Source organism: Oryx dammah, unplaced genomic scaffold, assembly GCF_014754425.2.
Source record: "Oryx dammah isolate SB20612 unplaced genomic scaffold, SCBI_Odam_1.1 HiC_scaffold_28, whole genome shotgun sequence".
NCBI classification, from domain to species: Eukaryota; Metazoa; Chordata; class Mammalia; order Artiodactyla; family Bovidae; genus Oryx; species Oryx dammah.
In genome coordinates, this window is record NW_024070212.1 from 6,090,579 (window position 1) to 6,107,322 (window position 16,744).

Here is a 16,744-nt window from a genome sequence, read left to right on the forward strand (position 1 = left end):
GCTGAAAAGATTTGTCCAAAGTTATGTGTCTGGATAATGACATACTATTTTCAGAGGCTCTGGTTCACATCCTGTGGTATTTTTCCTTTGGGACATATTCATGTTATGCCTTATTCACATGTCTATAACAATAGGTGTTCTTAAAGTTACTCTCAAAGAACTGCAAGATACTAGAGAAATGGTAGGGTAGGCTTAGTCCAGAGAAACTACTTCTCAAAAGTATAAAGAGTGAAAATGTTAGTTGCTCTGTCATGTCTGACTCTTGTGACCCTATGGGCCTGTAGACTGTCAGGCTCCTCTGTCCATGGGATTCTCCAGACAAGAATACTGGAGTGGTAGCCATTCCCTTCTCCAGGGGATCTTCCCAATCCAGAGACTGAACCTGGGTCTCCTGCATTGCAGGTGGATTCTTTACCATATGAGCCACTATTCTCCTTTCCATTATCCCTATAGTAATTTTCCCAAAAAGATATCCTTCATGCTTAACAACTACTCCTTTAACATCAGAATGCAGAGTTCCAAAGAATAGCAAGGAGAGATAAAAAAGCCTTCCTAAGTGATCAATGCAAAGAAATAGAGGAAAACAACAGAATGGGAAAGACTAGAGAACTCTTCAAGAAAATTAGAGATACCAAGGGAACGTTTCATGCAAAGATGGGCACGATAAAGGACAGAAATGGTATGAACCTAACAGAAGCAGAAGATATTAACAAGAGATGGCAAGAATACACAGAAAAACTATACAAAAAAAGATCTTCATGACCCTGATAACCATGATGGTGTGATCATTCACCTAGAGCCAGACATCCTATAGTGTGATGTCAAGTGGGCCTTAGGAAGCATCACTATGAACAAAGCTAGTGGAGGTTATGGAATTACAGCTGAGGTACTCCAAATTTTAAAAGATGATGCTATTAAACTGCTGTACTTAATATGCCAGCAAATCTGGAAAACTCAGCAGTGGTCACAGGGCTGGAAAAGGTCAGTTTTCATTCCAATGCCAAGAATGTTCAAGCTACCACACGATTGCACTCATTTCACACACTAACAAAGTAATGCTCAAAATTCTCCACGTTAGGCTTCTACAGTATGTGAACCGAAAACTTCCAGATGCTTAAGTTCAATTTAGAAAAGAGGGAAGAACCAGAGATCAAATTGCCAACGTCCGTTGGATTATAGAAAATGCAAGAGAATTCCAGAAAAACATCTACTTCTGCTTCATTGACTACACTAAAGACTTTGACTGTGTGGACCACAAACTGTGGAAATTGTTTCAAGAGATGGGAATACCAGACCACCTTACCTGCCTCCTGAGAAACCCGCATGCAAGTCAAGAAGCAACAGTTAAAACTGGACATGGAACAACAGACTGGTTCTGAATTGGGAAAGGAGTGCATCAAGGCTACATGTTGTCACCCTGTGCTGGGAGCCAGCATGGGGAACCCTGCCCGTGGCAAAGGTCATGAGGAAGGGGCCTGACATGCAAAGGCAGGATAAGGCCTCGCAGGGCCCCCCTGGAACTTCTGAAGCATCTACCCCCAAACCAGAATTTGTCTGTCTCATCATTTCATGACTTTCACCAACTCCTCTGACATTAACAGGGGGCTATCCCCAACCAACTTCCTCTGGAAAAGGTTAACTTAGAGCTCCAGTTAATAGTCTCCTGCATATAAAAGGAGTGTCTCAACTCAACCCCTCTGGTGACTCTCTGACTTGCCTGACAGGTTTCCCCGGACTTTTACAACTACGCATGTGATTGTTTACATCCCCCCAACTGTGAGAGGCACAGGAAGCCTAAAACATAGAGCCTTTCAAAGAGTTAAAAGCTATTAGAATAGTGCCGGTGTAAGATTTCACTGTTGAGCCAATGCTTGCTGCCAAGTTCCCATATCTCTTATCCACTGTGCACCTGGGAGTGCATTAGTTAACATAGTTGGAATGTAAGAAAAACAAGTGTAGTCTTGAAATTAGCCACATCAGATCTTTGAGCTAATTGGTTCTTTCTTGTAACTCACTGCACCTTTACTCCGTGAGAAATGTAACTCTGTTTGGCATTTTTTGAGGCTGACATAGATTAGAAATATATAGAAAAAACACTTTGAGGGAAAATAAGTTTTCTGGTTGAGTAGCCTTTATCAAAAGAGGGTCATAAAATGTTCACAGGCCTCCAAGGCCAGAAGATAATGTACACAACATCATTTGTGAGAAAGGTTTGCAGAAAAAATCCTGGTTTCGATAAGGGCAAAACTGCTGGAATGTTTGGGCTGACTCTGGACGACCTTGCATCTTTCATTTCCCTCTATGTAAAAGTTAAGGTATAAAAGTCCTTTTTGAAAATAAAAGTAATGGGCCTCACTAACCGAAGAAGCTTGGTCACCCCATGTCTTTTTTTTCTCTCTCTCTCTTACTCTCTCTTTCAGGCTAGTTCCCAGCTGGAACACAGGGGTCCACTGTGTCTACTTATTTGCTTGGGTTTCTAAGACCTGAACGGGAAGGCGCCCTGCATCTTCACTCCCTCGGGAGACCAGGAGGGCACCTGTGGCCTTACGTAGATGGTGCAAGTCTCTTGTCTCGAGATTTTATTGATTACCTGTGTAAACCAAGGAACATCAGCCTCTTTCTCTCCTCTATTTTCTTAAATGCAACATTCTTTCTTTATCTCTCTCTCTCTCTAAATCATTCACCGATGCCAACACCATTTCTCTTTTGGGTTCCTCTGGATCCTGCAGGGGCTGGACCCCGACAACCCTGCTTATTTAACTTATATGCAGAGCATATCATGTGAAGTGCCGGGCTGGATGAAGCACAAGCTGGAGTCAAGATTGCTGGGAGAGAAATACCAGTAGCCTCAGAAATGCAGATGACACTACCCTTAAGGCAGTCCACCAGGCTCCTCTGTCTATGAGATTTTTCAGGCAAGAATACTGGAGTAGATTATCATTTCCTCTTCTAGGAGAATCTTCCTGACCCAAGGATTGAACCCATGTTTCCTGTCTCTTGTATTATAGTCAGATTCTTTATCTGCTGAGCTGTTTCAAATACTCAAGTTTTAAAAGCAAATACAAGTTCACTTAGAAACACACTTGAGTTTCCTAGCTTGTCATTTCAAATATTTTAAATTAATAGGTCAATACCTATGGTATTATATCCATATGGTATTACATCCTCTCTCATATGGATGCCTTACACTTTGCTTTTACTCTTAAAAATGTGTTGTAACTCTAAAATTTGGCTTGCCACTGTCCTAGAGAAGACTATCCTGAATCCTTAGCCTAATACACAAAATTCTCTAGACTAGTCAGTCTTAGGTGACATCTTGCAGAACTCCAGTTCACCATGCTCCCATGTACTGTAGCCTTATGGGACAGTACTTTTCTGAGATTCTCTCTGTATCACCTAGTTAGCACCTACATGTTTTTAAAGAATTAGAGTAGAGATGCCATCTTCCCTGGGAAACTTCCTTTACACCCATCAAAGACATGTCCCTAACCACTGGATAGGATAATTATGTGGAACAATTAGTTAGGAGATTCTCTTCTTTGACAAGTGTTGGAAAAGCAAAGATCTGGTATTTTAACTTCTGAAAAAGTATGAACATGAAAACTTCCTGATATCCCTTTCTTCCCAAAATCTTCGGAGAATCCATGAAAGGAAATGATTTGGCTTTTAATTATGCCCTCCAGAAACAGTATTCCTTCCACAGCCCATCACTTTTGGTGTCCAATGTGATAAATACCAAGTCTGAGAGGAGGGGAGGCTGGAACCAAGACAGACAGGAAGTCTGTGGGACCTGTCACCTTAGACCCGTCCAGATAGGTGGCTGCCTACTCATCTCTTTCAAGGCAGCTATGCATTGAATTTCCTTAGCTCTCTGGCTTTGCTCATTTTCTGTATAAGCAGGTCAGACATCTCTCAGGTTCTTTATTTTTGCACAATCCCAGACAATTTGCTAACTGTTAAAAAAAAAAAAAAGAGAGAGAGAGAGAAAAGAAATGGGTAATTATTGATTCTTTAATGGTGGATAGCTGTTGTGACTTTTCCTTCTAATAACATTTCTGTTTCACTTTAAGAGAGAAGCTGAAAGAGCAGGCTAATCTCACCCTTTTAAAACTGCACTTCATTCCTCTAAAAACATTTAGTGGCATTTGAGGGTTGCATGTTTCTTATCTTGACAAATATTCTCAACTAAGTCCTTTGAGAATGAACAAAAATAGGTAGAAGAAGCAAAAGAGTTTATATTTTTAGCTTGTGTGAGGGACATTCTGTTTTATTCATTGGTTACCTCCCAAGTGTCTGCATTGTGAAGATAAAGGCATCTGGAATCCAAATGAAAGTGTTTACTCTGATCTTAGCTCCTCAAGATAGTCAATAGACTCCAAGAAGTTTTAAAGATACAGATGGCATATTTGGGTAAAAACTAAATCAATGTCTTTTTGAACTATGAGTCCAAACTTCAGAAAATCAAGTGTAGATAATATTAGGTTTTAGAAATGAAAAAAAGGCTTTTCTAGTTACAACCATCATTTCTTTCTTGTTGGCTCAATATGTATGGTTTAGAATCACAAAATTTGAGCTGTTGGCTAGGTTCTTCATTTATACCATCTTGGGCAGCAGAAGTAACTACCTGAGGTTTTTGTGTGCAAAAGCAGGGCTACCTAGATTTTCTATAACACAAAGAGGTGATGAGGAGTAAATAAAATATTACGGATGAAAAGATTTTGAAATCTGTAAACTAAGGCTCTTTTCTTCAGGTTAGTTGGCTCCTTGATATGTCTCGCTAATGTCAATCATCAGAGGCATGAGCAGAGAAAGTAAGCAGTTCTGTAGGATAGCCAGAAGAAAAAATAATATGTCCTTATCTCTGCTGCATTCCTCCCTTCTTCCAGCCAATTCCTATGAGCTGAATAAAGGCTGGGGCCATATCTTATTCTTTAGCATCTTTGTGTCTTGAGAGTCTAGAATATAATTTAATTAGGTCCACCAAATATCTACATGAGATACTTTAGCCTATTCAGTACAATATTCTACTCAATGACCTAATAATAAATGCTGTTTGTACAGATTTTCTCAACCTTATCTCACTTGATTGTCATCATAACTCTGTGAAGTGGTTAAAGTAGGTAGAATTTAAATGGTCACATTACATATGAGATATCTGAGGCTCATAAATTCTAAAGGGTTTAGCAAGGTCACACAGTTAGCATCAGCATAGCTGAGCCTAGAGTAGGAATCTTCTGGTTCTAGTTTTGGAGCTCATTTTTTATGCCAGACTCTGTAGGGTGCAGTTAACAAATTCAGCATTAAAGCATATTTTGGGGTTTGGTAATAGAATGAAAATCTTGAATAATGTGTTTGTGATCTTTATTGAAGATTCATGGGTGAATGTGTATGCATATAAAATACAATTTTTCTTTTTCAATCTTCCTCTTTGGAGGTTAGCATGAATAAAGTCATAGTTTGTGTAAGTGGATAAGAAAAAGAGAAGGATACAGGAGTGAATATTTTCCTGTAGTCTGTGGTCAGGCTTATTTATAATGCCTTGGCCTGGTTCCTTTGTTTAAAAAGGTGTTATTAGATTTCAGCCAGCTGGGCCATCTGTCAAATTTCCCAGAATCTGAACCTCTAGACTGATATCTGGTGTTATATTTTTATGACCACTTGTGTAAACCTGATATTGAGTGATGGGTTATATTGCTTAGTGTTTAGTCACTGCTCACATCTGGATCTATTCTTTAACTTTTCAAATCATTTCTACATATGAGATTGCTTATCTTCCTACTTCCAATTTCTCTTTCCTTAGAGTCTTTGTAGCTACTCTATCTCTGGTGTGAGCAATTCTGTTTTGAGGTCAGATTATATCATTCATTCTTGGGATTAATTTCTTCTTGTCTTTTTTGACCTTGCTCTTTTTTTCCTCTTGTTTGACTCCTTTCTACTACTTCTTCTTTTTAAAAAAAAAATTAGGATGTGAAGAGTTTTCAGTTTATTTTCTTTAAAATTATTTTTCCATATGGACAATTTTTAAAGTCTTTCTTGAATATGTTACAATATTGCTTCTGTGTTGTTTTTGTTTTTTTTTTTTTTTTTTAGATTTTTGCCCACAAGATATATGGGATTTTTTTTTTTTTTTTTTTACTTTTTACTTTATTTTGCTTTACAATACTGTATTGGTTTTGCCATACCTTGACATGAATCAGCCATGGGTATACATGAGTTCCCAATCCTGAAACCCCCTCCCACCTCCCACCTCCCACCCCATATCATCTCTCTGGATCATCCCTGTGCACCAGCCCCAAGCATCCTGTATCCTGTATCGAACATAGACTGGTGATTCATTTCTTACCTGATAGTATACATGTTTCAATGCCATTCTCCCAAATCATCCCACCCTCTCCCTCTCCCACAGAGTCTAAATGTCTGTTCTATACATCTGTGTCTCTTTTGCTATCTCACATAGAGGGTTATCATTACCATCTTTCTAAATTCCATATATATGTGTTAGTATACTGTATTGGTGTTTTTCTTTCTGGCTTACTTCACTCTGTATAATAGGCTCCAGTTTCATCCACATCATTAGAACTGATTCAAATGTATTCTTTTTAATGGCTGAGTAATACTCCATTGTGTATATGTACCACAGCTTTCTTATCCATTAGTCTGCTGATGGACATCTAGGTTGCTTCCATCTCCTGGCTATTATAAACAGGGCTGTGATGAACACTGGGGTAGACGTGTCTCTTTCAGTTCTGGTTTCATCTGTGTGTATGCCCAGAAGTAGGATTGCTGGGTCATAAGGCAGTTCTATTTGCAATTTTTAAAGGAATCTCCACACTGTTCTCCATAGAGGCTGTACTAGTTTGCATTCCCACCAGCAGTGCAAGAGGGTTCCCTTTTCTCCACACCCTCTCCAGCATTTATTGCTTGTAGACTTTTGGATCGCTGCCATTCTGACTGGTGTGAAATGGTACCTCATTGTGGTCTTGATTTGCATTTCTCTGATAATGAGTGATGCTGAGCATCTTTTCATGTGTTTGTTAGCCATCCATATGTCTTCTTTGGAGAAATGTCTATTTAGTTCTTTGGCCCATTTTTTGAATGGGTAGTTTATTTTTCTGGAATTGAGCTGCATAAGTTGCTTGTATATTTTTGAGATTAGTTGTTTGTCAGTTGCTTCATTTGCTATTATTTTATCCCATTCAGAAGGCTGCCTTTTCACCTTGCTTACTGTTTGCAGATGACATGATCCTCTACATAGAAAACCCTAAAAACTCCACCAGAAAATTACTAGAGCTAATCAATGAATATAGTAAAGTTGCAGGATATAAAATCAACACACAGAAATCCCTTGCATTCCTATACACTAATAATGAGAAAGTAGAAAAAGAAATTAAGGAAACAATTCCATTCACCATTGCAACGAAAAGAATAAAATACTTAGGAATATACCTACCTAAAGAAACTAAAGACCTATATATAGAAAATTATAAAACACTGATGAAAGAAATCAAAGAGGACACTAATAGATGGAGAAATATACCATGTTCATGGATCAGAAGAATCAATATAGTGAAAATGAGTATACTACCCAAAGCAATCTACAGATTCAATGCAATCCCTATCAAGCTACCAGCGGTATTTTTCACAGAGCTAGAACAAATAATTTCACAATTTGTATGGAAATACAAAAAACCTCGAATAGCCAAAGCAATCTTGAGAAAGAAGAATGGAACTGGAGGAATCAACCTGCCTGACTTCAGGCTCTACTACAAAGCCACAGTCATCAAGACAGTATGGTACTGGCACAAAGATAGAAATATAGATCAATGGAACAAAATAGAAAGCCCAGACATAAATCCACACACCTATGGACACCTTATCTTCAACAAAGGAGGCAAGAATATACAATGGAGTAAAGACAATCTCTTTAACAAGTGGTGCTGGGAAAACTGGTCAACCACTTGTAAAAGAATGAAACTAGATCACTTTCTAACACCATACACAAAAATAAACTCAAAATGGATTAAAGATCTAAATGTAAGACCAGAAACTATAAAACTCCTAGAGGAGAACATAGGCAAAACACTCTCTGACATAAATCTCAGCAGGATCCTCTATGATCCACCTCCCAGAATACTGGAAATAAAAGCAAAAATAAACAAATGGGATCTAATTAAAATTAAAAGCTTCTGCACAACAAAGGAATCTACTACTTCTTTTTAATTTGTATCATGTATTTTTCCAAATTAAATGTCCATCAACAGATGAATGGATACCGAAAATATGATATATATGTTAATATACATATTTCATTGTGTGTGTGTGTGTGTATATATATATATATACACAATGGAATATTACTCAGCCATGAAATGAATGAAATAATGCCATTTGCAGCTACATGAATGGACCTAGAGATTATCATACTATGTGAAGTAAGCCAGACAGAGAAAGACAAATATCATATGATATCACTTATATGTGTAATTTTTTTAAAAAAATGATACAATTGAACTTATTTACAAAGCAGAAATAGACCCATAGACATAGAAACCAAACTTATGGTTACCAAAGGGGAAAGGAGTGGGCAAGGAGAAATTAAAAGGTTGCACATTACTATGTATAAGGTAGATCACCAACAGGAATTATTGTATAGCACAAGGAACTATGCTCAATATTTTGTAATATCCCATAAGGGAAAAGAATATAACTAAATCACTTTGCTATACACCTAAAACTAATATACCTTTGTAAATAAACTATATTTTAATAAGAAAATTGGAAAATACAATATAATACAACTTTCATCTTACTTCAAATTTAATTTGCTTATATTGTTAGTGAATATATATATGATTTTATGATATCAGAACTTTTACTCCACTTTTTTCTATGAGGAACTAATAATACTCAAGGAGAGTCAGTAATAAGTTTGTGGTCACACAGCTAGAAAGGGACTACATTGGGATAGATGATAGCTGTCAATACCGAGCTTAGTGTTTCCCTTTTCCTTTCTTCTTTAGTTTTCTTCTCCCTCCTTTTAACTTCAAATCAGGTTGATTTATCCTGAAGAATACATAGATTTTCTCTTTGACTTCTTCAGTTCAGTCACTCAGTAGTGTCCGGCTTTTTGCAACCCCATGAACTACAGCATGCCAGGCCTCCCTGTCCATCACCAACTCCCAGAGTTTACTCAAATTCATGTCCATTGAGTTGGTGATGCCATCCAATCACCTCACCCTCTGTTGTCCCCTTCTCCTCCCACCTTCAATCTTTCCCAGCACAAGGGTCTTTTCAAATGAGTCAGCTCTTTGCATCAGGTGGCCAAAGTATTGGAGTTTCATCTTCAACATCAGTCCTTCCAATGAACAGTCAGGACTGATTTCTTTTAGGATGGACTGGTTGGATCTCCTTGGAGTCCAAGGGACTCTCAAGTCTTCTCCAACACCACAGTTCAAAAGCATGAATTCTTCGGTGCTCAGCTTTCTTTATAGTCCAACTCACATCCATACATGACTACTGGAAAAACCATAAACTTGACTAGATGGACCTTTGTTGGCAAAATAATGTCTCTGCTTTTTAATATGCTGTCTATGTTGGTCATAACTTTTCTTCCATGCAGTAAGCATCTTTTAATTTCATAGCTGCAGTCACTATCTCCAGTGATTTTGGAGCCCCCCAAAATAAAGTCTGTCACTGTTTCCACTGTTCCCCCATCATCATGAATGATGAAGTCACAGACCTTGAACATCAAAATTCGCTTGAACCTTCTCACTAGTGAAAAATGTTCTTCCACCCCTGCTTGAAGTTTGATCTCTCTAACTTAAGGAAACAGTAATCAATTATTACTTATTAAAAGTCTATTAAAAGTGGTAAAAACTTATTTTCTAAACCATCCTTTAGTAATGACCTATCAATAACTGAAAAACCCAAAAGGAGTTTTTTTACACTGAAATGGAGTTGATGTATAATATTATATTACAGGTGTACAATACAGTGATTCACAATTTTTAAAGGAAATACTCCAATTATAGTTATTATAAAATATTTGTTACATTCCCTATGGTGTACAATATATCCTTGTAGCTTAATTTACACCAAATATCTTGTACCTTTTAAATCCTCTATTCTTATATTGCCCCTCCCCCTACCTCTCTTCCCCTACCCCTACCTCTCTCCCCCCTGATGACAACTAGTTTGTTTTCTATATCTGTGACTCTGCTTCTTTTTGTTATACTCACTAGTTTACAATATTTTTAGTGTTTATCAACAGGTGAAGGAATAAAGATTGTTATAGACAATGGAATACTATTCAGCCATAAAAATCGATGAAACTTTGCCATTTTCAGCAAAATGAACAGACTTGAAGGACCTTGCATTAAGTGAAATAAGTCAAACAAAGACAAATACGGTTTGATATCATTTATATGTTATTTCAAGGGTTTTCATCACTCTTTTTATTTCTTTTCATTTCTTTGCTTTGTTGTTCATAGGTCTCGTGTGAGAATTGAGTAATTTTTGTTTTTATTTTTTCTTTTCCATTATGGTTCATTATAAAATACTGAATATACTAATAGCAGGTCCCAAGAAGGACCTGCTCTTTGCATGCTCAGTTGCTCAGTCCTGTCCAACTTTTTGTGAGCCCCATGGACTGTGGTCTACCAGGTTCCTCTGTCCATGGATTTCTCCAGGCAACAATACTGGAGTGGGTTGCCATTGCCTTCTCCAGGGGATCTTCCAGACTGAGGATTGAGCCCATGTCTCCTGCATTGGTCAGTGGGTTCTCTACCACATTTGTATGTAGAATCTAAAAAATACAACTAGCAAATATAATGAAAAAGAAGCAGACTCACAGATATAGGGACCAAAAGGAGTTTTGATCAGATGCCATTTGCTCTACACCAGGGAAATCCTTTTCAGCCAGGACTATTTCTTAACAGCCCAGAACTGAGAGCAGTGAGTGACTGATGAATATTTGTGATTAAGTAATATAACGTTCAATGTTCTGGGGGTAGGAGACCACAAATAATGAAATCTTGGAACTCAGCTTGAGTTTTTAGTGTTGGCATCACTTTATTCTCCTTTTGGACATGTGAAGACATGATGAAAAGGCATCTGCTTGCTTTAACAGGATGAAGGAATGGTGGGATACAGGTCTTGGGCTAGGAGTTCTGACATGGATGTCTGGTCTTTTATGCTTGTGAGACTTGAGCAGAGTACTTAATCTCCCTAAACTGTAAAGTGGGGATAATGGCATGTGCTTTTCCTACAGTATTGCTGATCCTGCTCACAGGACCAATTGTCTCCCTGTTCACACTGTCTGCACTGTTCCCTGAACCTAGGGTAGGCAAGGCATGAGCTAAGAGACTGGAAGGAGACTCAAGGAGCCATAGGAACTGCAGACACATTTATTCTCTCCTGGCTGGCATGGCAGCCATAACACAGCGTCTCTCCTGGCTGACTCAGCAACCACAGCAGCAGTCACAACATAATCACAATGGAGCCATAACATAACCTCATATAACACAAACATGGTGTCACTCCAATATAGCCCAAAGCAGCAGCAGCCAGGCTTTCACGGTGATGCTCAGGCAGGTGAACTGCACACAGCAGTCCATGGCCAAGCGGGTACCTTGTGATGCACATACACAGGGTTACAAATGATCTCAGTCGTTACATCACTGTGCAAGGTCACTGTTTACAGAACATGGGGCAAGAGGACATGAGAGCATGGGGTGAGAGAGCCTGACTGGCACCATCCTGTCAATTTCCTGACACCCACCTCACAAAGTTACTATGAAGGTGAATTGAGCTTCACTTTCGTCTAGCACTCAATCATTAATTTCTTTCCACAAACATCTCTTAAGATTATAATTTATCATAGGCATGGTCCTATTCTACGTTCCTTGGGTTACACAATTAAATAAGTCATAGAGTTCATAGTTTACATGAATATAAGAAACACTGCAGTCTTGGGCAAGTTACAAAGTCTCTTCTCTCATTTTCAAAACTGGAATGCTAACAGATGTCTCCTGTTTATTTCTTCAGACTATTATGATAATGGACAAAAATAGCTGGGCAAAATGCCTATCAAAATTATTTTATTATCAATATCAATGTTTTAGAGAGAAAATATTAAGCAAAGGGAGTTAATCTTACTTTGTAGAAGGTGTGGTCAGAATACCACTCTTAAGTGGCCTTCAAGCTGAGTCTTAAAAATGGCTCAGTTGAATAAAGATGGGGAGAAGGCATTAGGAATGAAGAGGATGGATGTGGTTGTGTGCAATGTAGACCTCTTTGATGAGTTCATTCATGTAGAAGATAAAAGATAGTGACCATGTGGTATGAATATGTGATCAAATTCACCCACTGTGCTCTACCATACCAAGCTGGGAGCTCTGTCTTCTAGGATTCTACATTCATGATCTCTATCATGTCACTCGGAGAAGGTAATGGCACCCCAGTCCAGTACTCTTGCCTGAAAAATCCCATGGACGGAGGAGCCTGGTAGGCTGCAGTCCATGGGGTCGCTAAGAGTCAGACAAGACTGAGCGACTTCACCTTCGCTTTTCACTTTCATGAACTGGAGAAGAAAATGGCAACCCACTCCGGTGTTCTTGCCAGGAGAATCCCAGGGACGGGGGAGCCTGGTGGGCTGCCATCTATGGGGTTGCACAGAGTTGGACATGACTGAAGTGACTTAGCAACTAGCATAGGACCTGGCACATAGAGTAAATAAGTGTATATTAAACAAATGCAGCTCTGAGAGTTGGTGATGGACAGGGAAGCCTGGTGTGTTACGGTCCATGGGGCCACAAAGAGTTGGACACAACTGAGCAACTGAACTGAACTGAAACAACTGCAATAAGTGCTATAATCTCATACAGAACAATGTTAACGTGCAGAGAAGCAGGGAGCCACAGACTCTTTTGGGAGTGCTGTCAAAGGCTTTATAAGCTGAAATGTCCATAAGAATCAGACCAGGATTTTTGTGTTTATCCTACTAGGCCACCATTTTCAGGGAAGTTTTCTTAGGCAGTATGTGACTTGATCCATGATGCCTCAGGATCAGCAGTTTGTCCTCTGAAGCTTAGGAATGAAAGTTTCTACAGCTGCTGATTTGTTAACATTACCAAGATTATACAAACCTGGTCTGTCTGGGCTGAATTACATCTTAGCTGGACTAAATATACTTTCTAACCCCTAAACCAGAACACATAGTCTGACAAGTGTACTTTTGGGAAATAGAATAGGATACTTGAAATGGCAACTGCCTTGGAAAATCTCTTTAACCTCTGGTTGCCTAATATGCATAGCCTATTACTTCTTTGTATTTATGAAACTAGGGAGCTCAGCTTGTGATGACGGGGGTATGAGGGACGTTCAACACAACACAGTAAAGCAATTACACTCCAATTTAAAAAAATGTTTTAAAAGAGAATATGTAAACTACTTAGGGACCCATAGGTGATAGTCTGTGGTTGATAAAACTGGAGGTGAGTAGAATTCAGTGAGGTTCTACAGACGTGTGGAATATCAACAAAAATTGGGTGTCGTAAGAAGAGGAAATGGAAGATACACAGTACTTGAAATTACAAGCCTCAGAGAAGTCTCTACACATGGACATCATCAGATGGCCAACACCAAAATCAGATTGATTATATCCTTTGCAGCCAAAGATGGAGGAACTCTATACAGTCAGCAAAAACAAGACCAGGAGCTGACTGTGGCTCAGATCATGAACTCCTTATTGCCAAATTCAGACTTAAATTGAAGAAAGTAGACCATTCAGACCATTCAGGTAAGACCTAAGTCAAATTCCTAATGACTATACAAGGGAGGTGATTTAAGGGACTAGATCTGATACCTGATGAATTATGGACAGAGGTTCATGACATTGTACAGGAGACAGGGATCAAGATCATCCCCAAGAAAAAGAAATGCAAAAAAGCAAAATGGCTGTCTGCGGATGCCTTACAAATGGCTGTGAAAAGACAAGATGGGAAAGGCAAAGGAGAAAAGGAAAGATATACCCATTTGAATGCAGAGTTCCAAAGAATAGCAAGGAGAGATAAGAAAGCCTTCCTCTACTTGAGATTTTTAATCTTTGCTGCTTGGTATTTGTTATCAATTTTGTATCTGTAAGAATCCAATCTTCAGTACCTATTTTTACTTAGGAGTGTGATTACTGGCTAGATTGCTCTCTCCCCTTCTGACTCCCCTTTTTCTCCCCAGGTCACCTCTATCTCCTCCTTCCCCCTTCTCTTCTCTAGTTAACTCTGTGAATCTCTTTGGGTGTTCCAGGATGTGGAGAACACTTAGGGAACTGATTACTGGCTATATCTGTCTCTCTCTTTTTGACTCCCCTGCCTCTCCTCCTGGTCACCTCTATCTCCTTCCTCCCTCTTCTCTTCTCTGTATAATTCTGTGAACCTCTCTGAGTGTTCCAGAGTGTAGAGAGCAAATAGGGGATTGATTACTGGCTACATTTCTCTCTCCCCTTTTGATTCCCCCTTTCTCCTCCTGGTCACCTATATCTCCCTCTTCCCTCTTCTCTTCTCCATGTAACTCAGAACTTCTCTGCGTGTCCCTCACTGTGGAGGATCTTTACACAATTAACCTAGATGTTTTATCATCGGTGTTGTATGGATGGAGAAGTCTTGAGGTTACTGTAAGAATAAGACTGAAAGCCAGAAGCAGGAGGCTTAAATCCAAAACTTGAGAACACCAGAAAAATCCTGACTCCAGGGAACATTAATTGACAAAAGCTCATCCAAAAACCTCCATACCTACACTGAAACCAAGCTCCACCCAAGAGCCAACAAGTTTCAGAGCAAGACATACCAAGCTAATTCTGCAATGACTTAGGAACATAACCCTGAGCGTTAAAATACAGTGGCCAAAAGTCACACCAAACCCACAGACACCTCAAAACACACTACTGGACACTTCATTGCACTCCAGAGAGAAGAGATCCAGCTCCACCCACAGAACACCAATGCAAGCTTCCCTAAGCAGGATACCTTGACAAGCCACTCATCCAACTCCACCCACAAGGAGGAACCTCCACAATAAAGAGGAACCACAAACTTACAGCATACAGAAAGGTCACCCCAAACACAGAAACATAAACAAGATGAAAAGGCAGAGAAATATTCAGCAGGTAAAGGAACATAAAAGCCCACCAAACCAAACCAAAGAGGAGGAGATAGAGTCTACCTGAAAAAGAATTCAGAATAATGATAATAAAAATTATCTCAAATTTTGAAAACAAAATGGAGTTGCAGATAAATAGTCTGGAGACAAGGATTGAGAAGATGCAAGAAAAGTTTAACAAGGACCTAGAAGAAATAAAAAAAGAGCCAATCAATAATGCATAATGCAATAACTGAGATCAAAAGCACTCTAGAGGGAACTAACTGTAGAATAACTGAGGCAGAAGATACGATAAGTGAGGTGGAAGATAGAATGGTGGAAATAAATGAAGCAGAAAGGGAAAAAGGAAAAAAAGAATTAAAAGAAGTGAGGACAATCTCAGAGACCTCTGGGACAATGTCAAATGCCCCAACATTCGAATCATAGGAGTTCCAAAAGAAGAAGACAAAAAGAAAGACCATGAGAGAATACTTGAGGAGATAATAGTTGAAAACTTCCCTAAAATGGGGAAGGAAATAATCACCCAAGTCCAAGAAACCCAGAGAGTCCCAAACAGGATAAACACAAGGCAAAACACCCTAAGACACATATTAATCAAATTAATGAAGATCAAACACAAAGAACAAATATTACAATCAGCAAGGGGAAAACAACAAATCACATACAAGGGGATTCCCATAAGGATAACAGCTGATCTTTCAATAGAAACTCTTCAAGCCAGAAGGGAATGGCAGGACATACTTAAAGTGATGAAAGAGAAAAATCTACAACCCAGATTACTGCACCCAGCAAGGATCTCATTCAAATATGAAGGAGAAATCAAAAGTTTCACAGGCAAGCAAAAGCTGAGAGAATTCAGCAACACCAAACCAGCTCTCCAACAAACACTAAAGGATCTTCTCTAGACTCAAAACCAAGACAACAAAGTAGATGGCAACAGGATCATACTTATCAATAATTACTTTAAATGTAAATGGTTGAAGCCCCAACCAAAAGACAAAGACGGGCTGAATGGATGCAAAAACAAGACCCCTATATATGCTGTCTACAAGAGACCCACCTCAAAACAAGGGACACATACAGACTGAAAGTGAAGGGCTGGAAAAAGATATTTCATGCAAATAGAGACCAAAAGAAAGCAGGAGTAGCAATACTCATATCAAATAAAACAGATTTTGAAATAAAGGCTGTGAAAAGAGACAAAGAAGGATACTACATAATGATCAAAGGATCAATCCAAGAAGAAGATATAACAATTATAAATATATATGCACCCAACGTAGGAGCACTGCAATATTTAAGGCAAATGCTAACAAGTATGAAAGGAGAAATTAACAGTAACACAATAATAGTGGGAGACTTTAATACCCTACTCACACCTATGGATAGATCAGCTAAACAGAAAATTAGCAAGGAAACACAAACTTTAAATGAAACAATGGACCAGTTAGATCTAATTGATATCTATAGGACAATTTACCCCAAAACAATGAATTTCACCCTTTTTTCAAGTTCACATGGAACCTTCTCCAGGATAGATCACATCCTGGACCACAAATCTAGCTTTGGTAAATTAAAAAAAAAAAAAAAA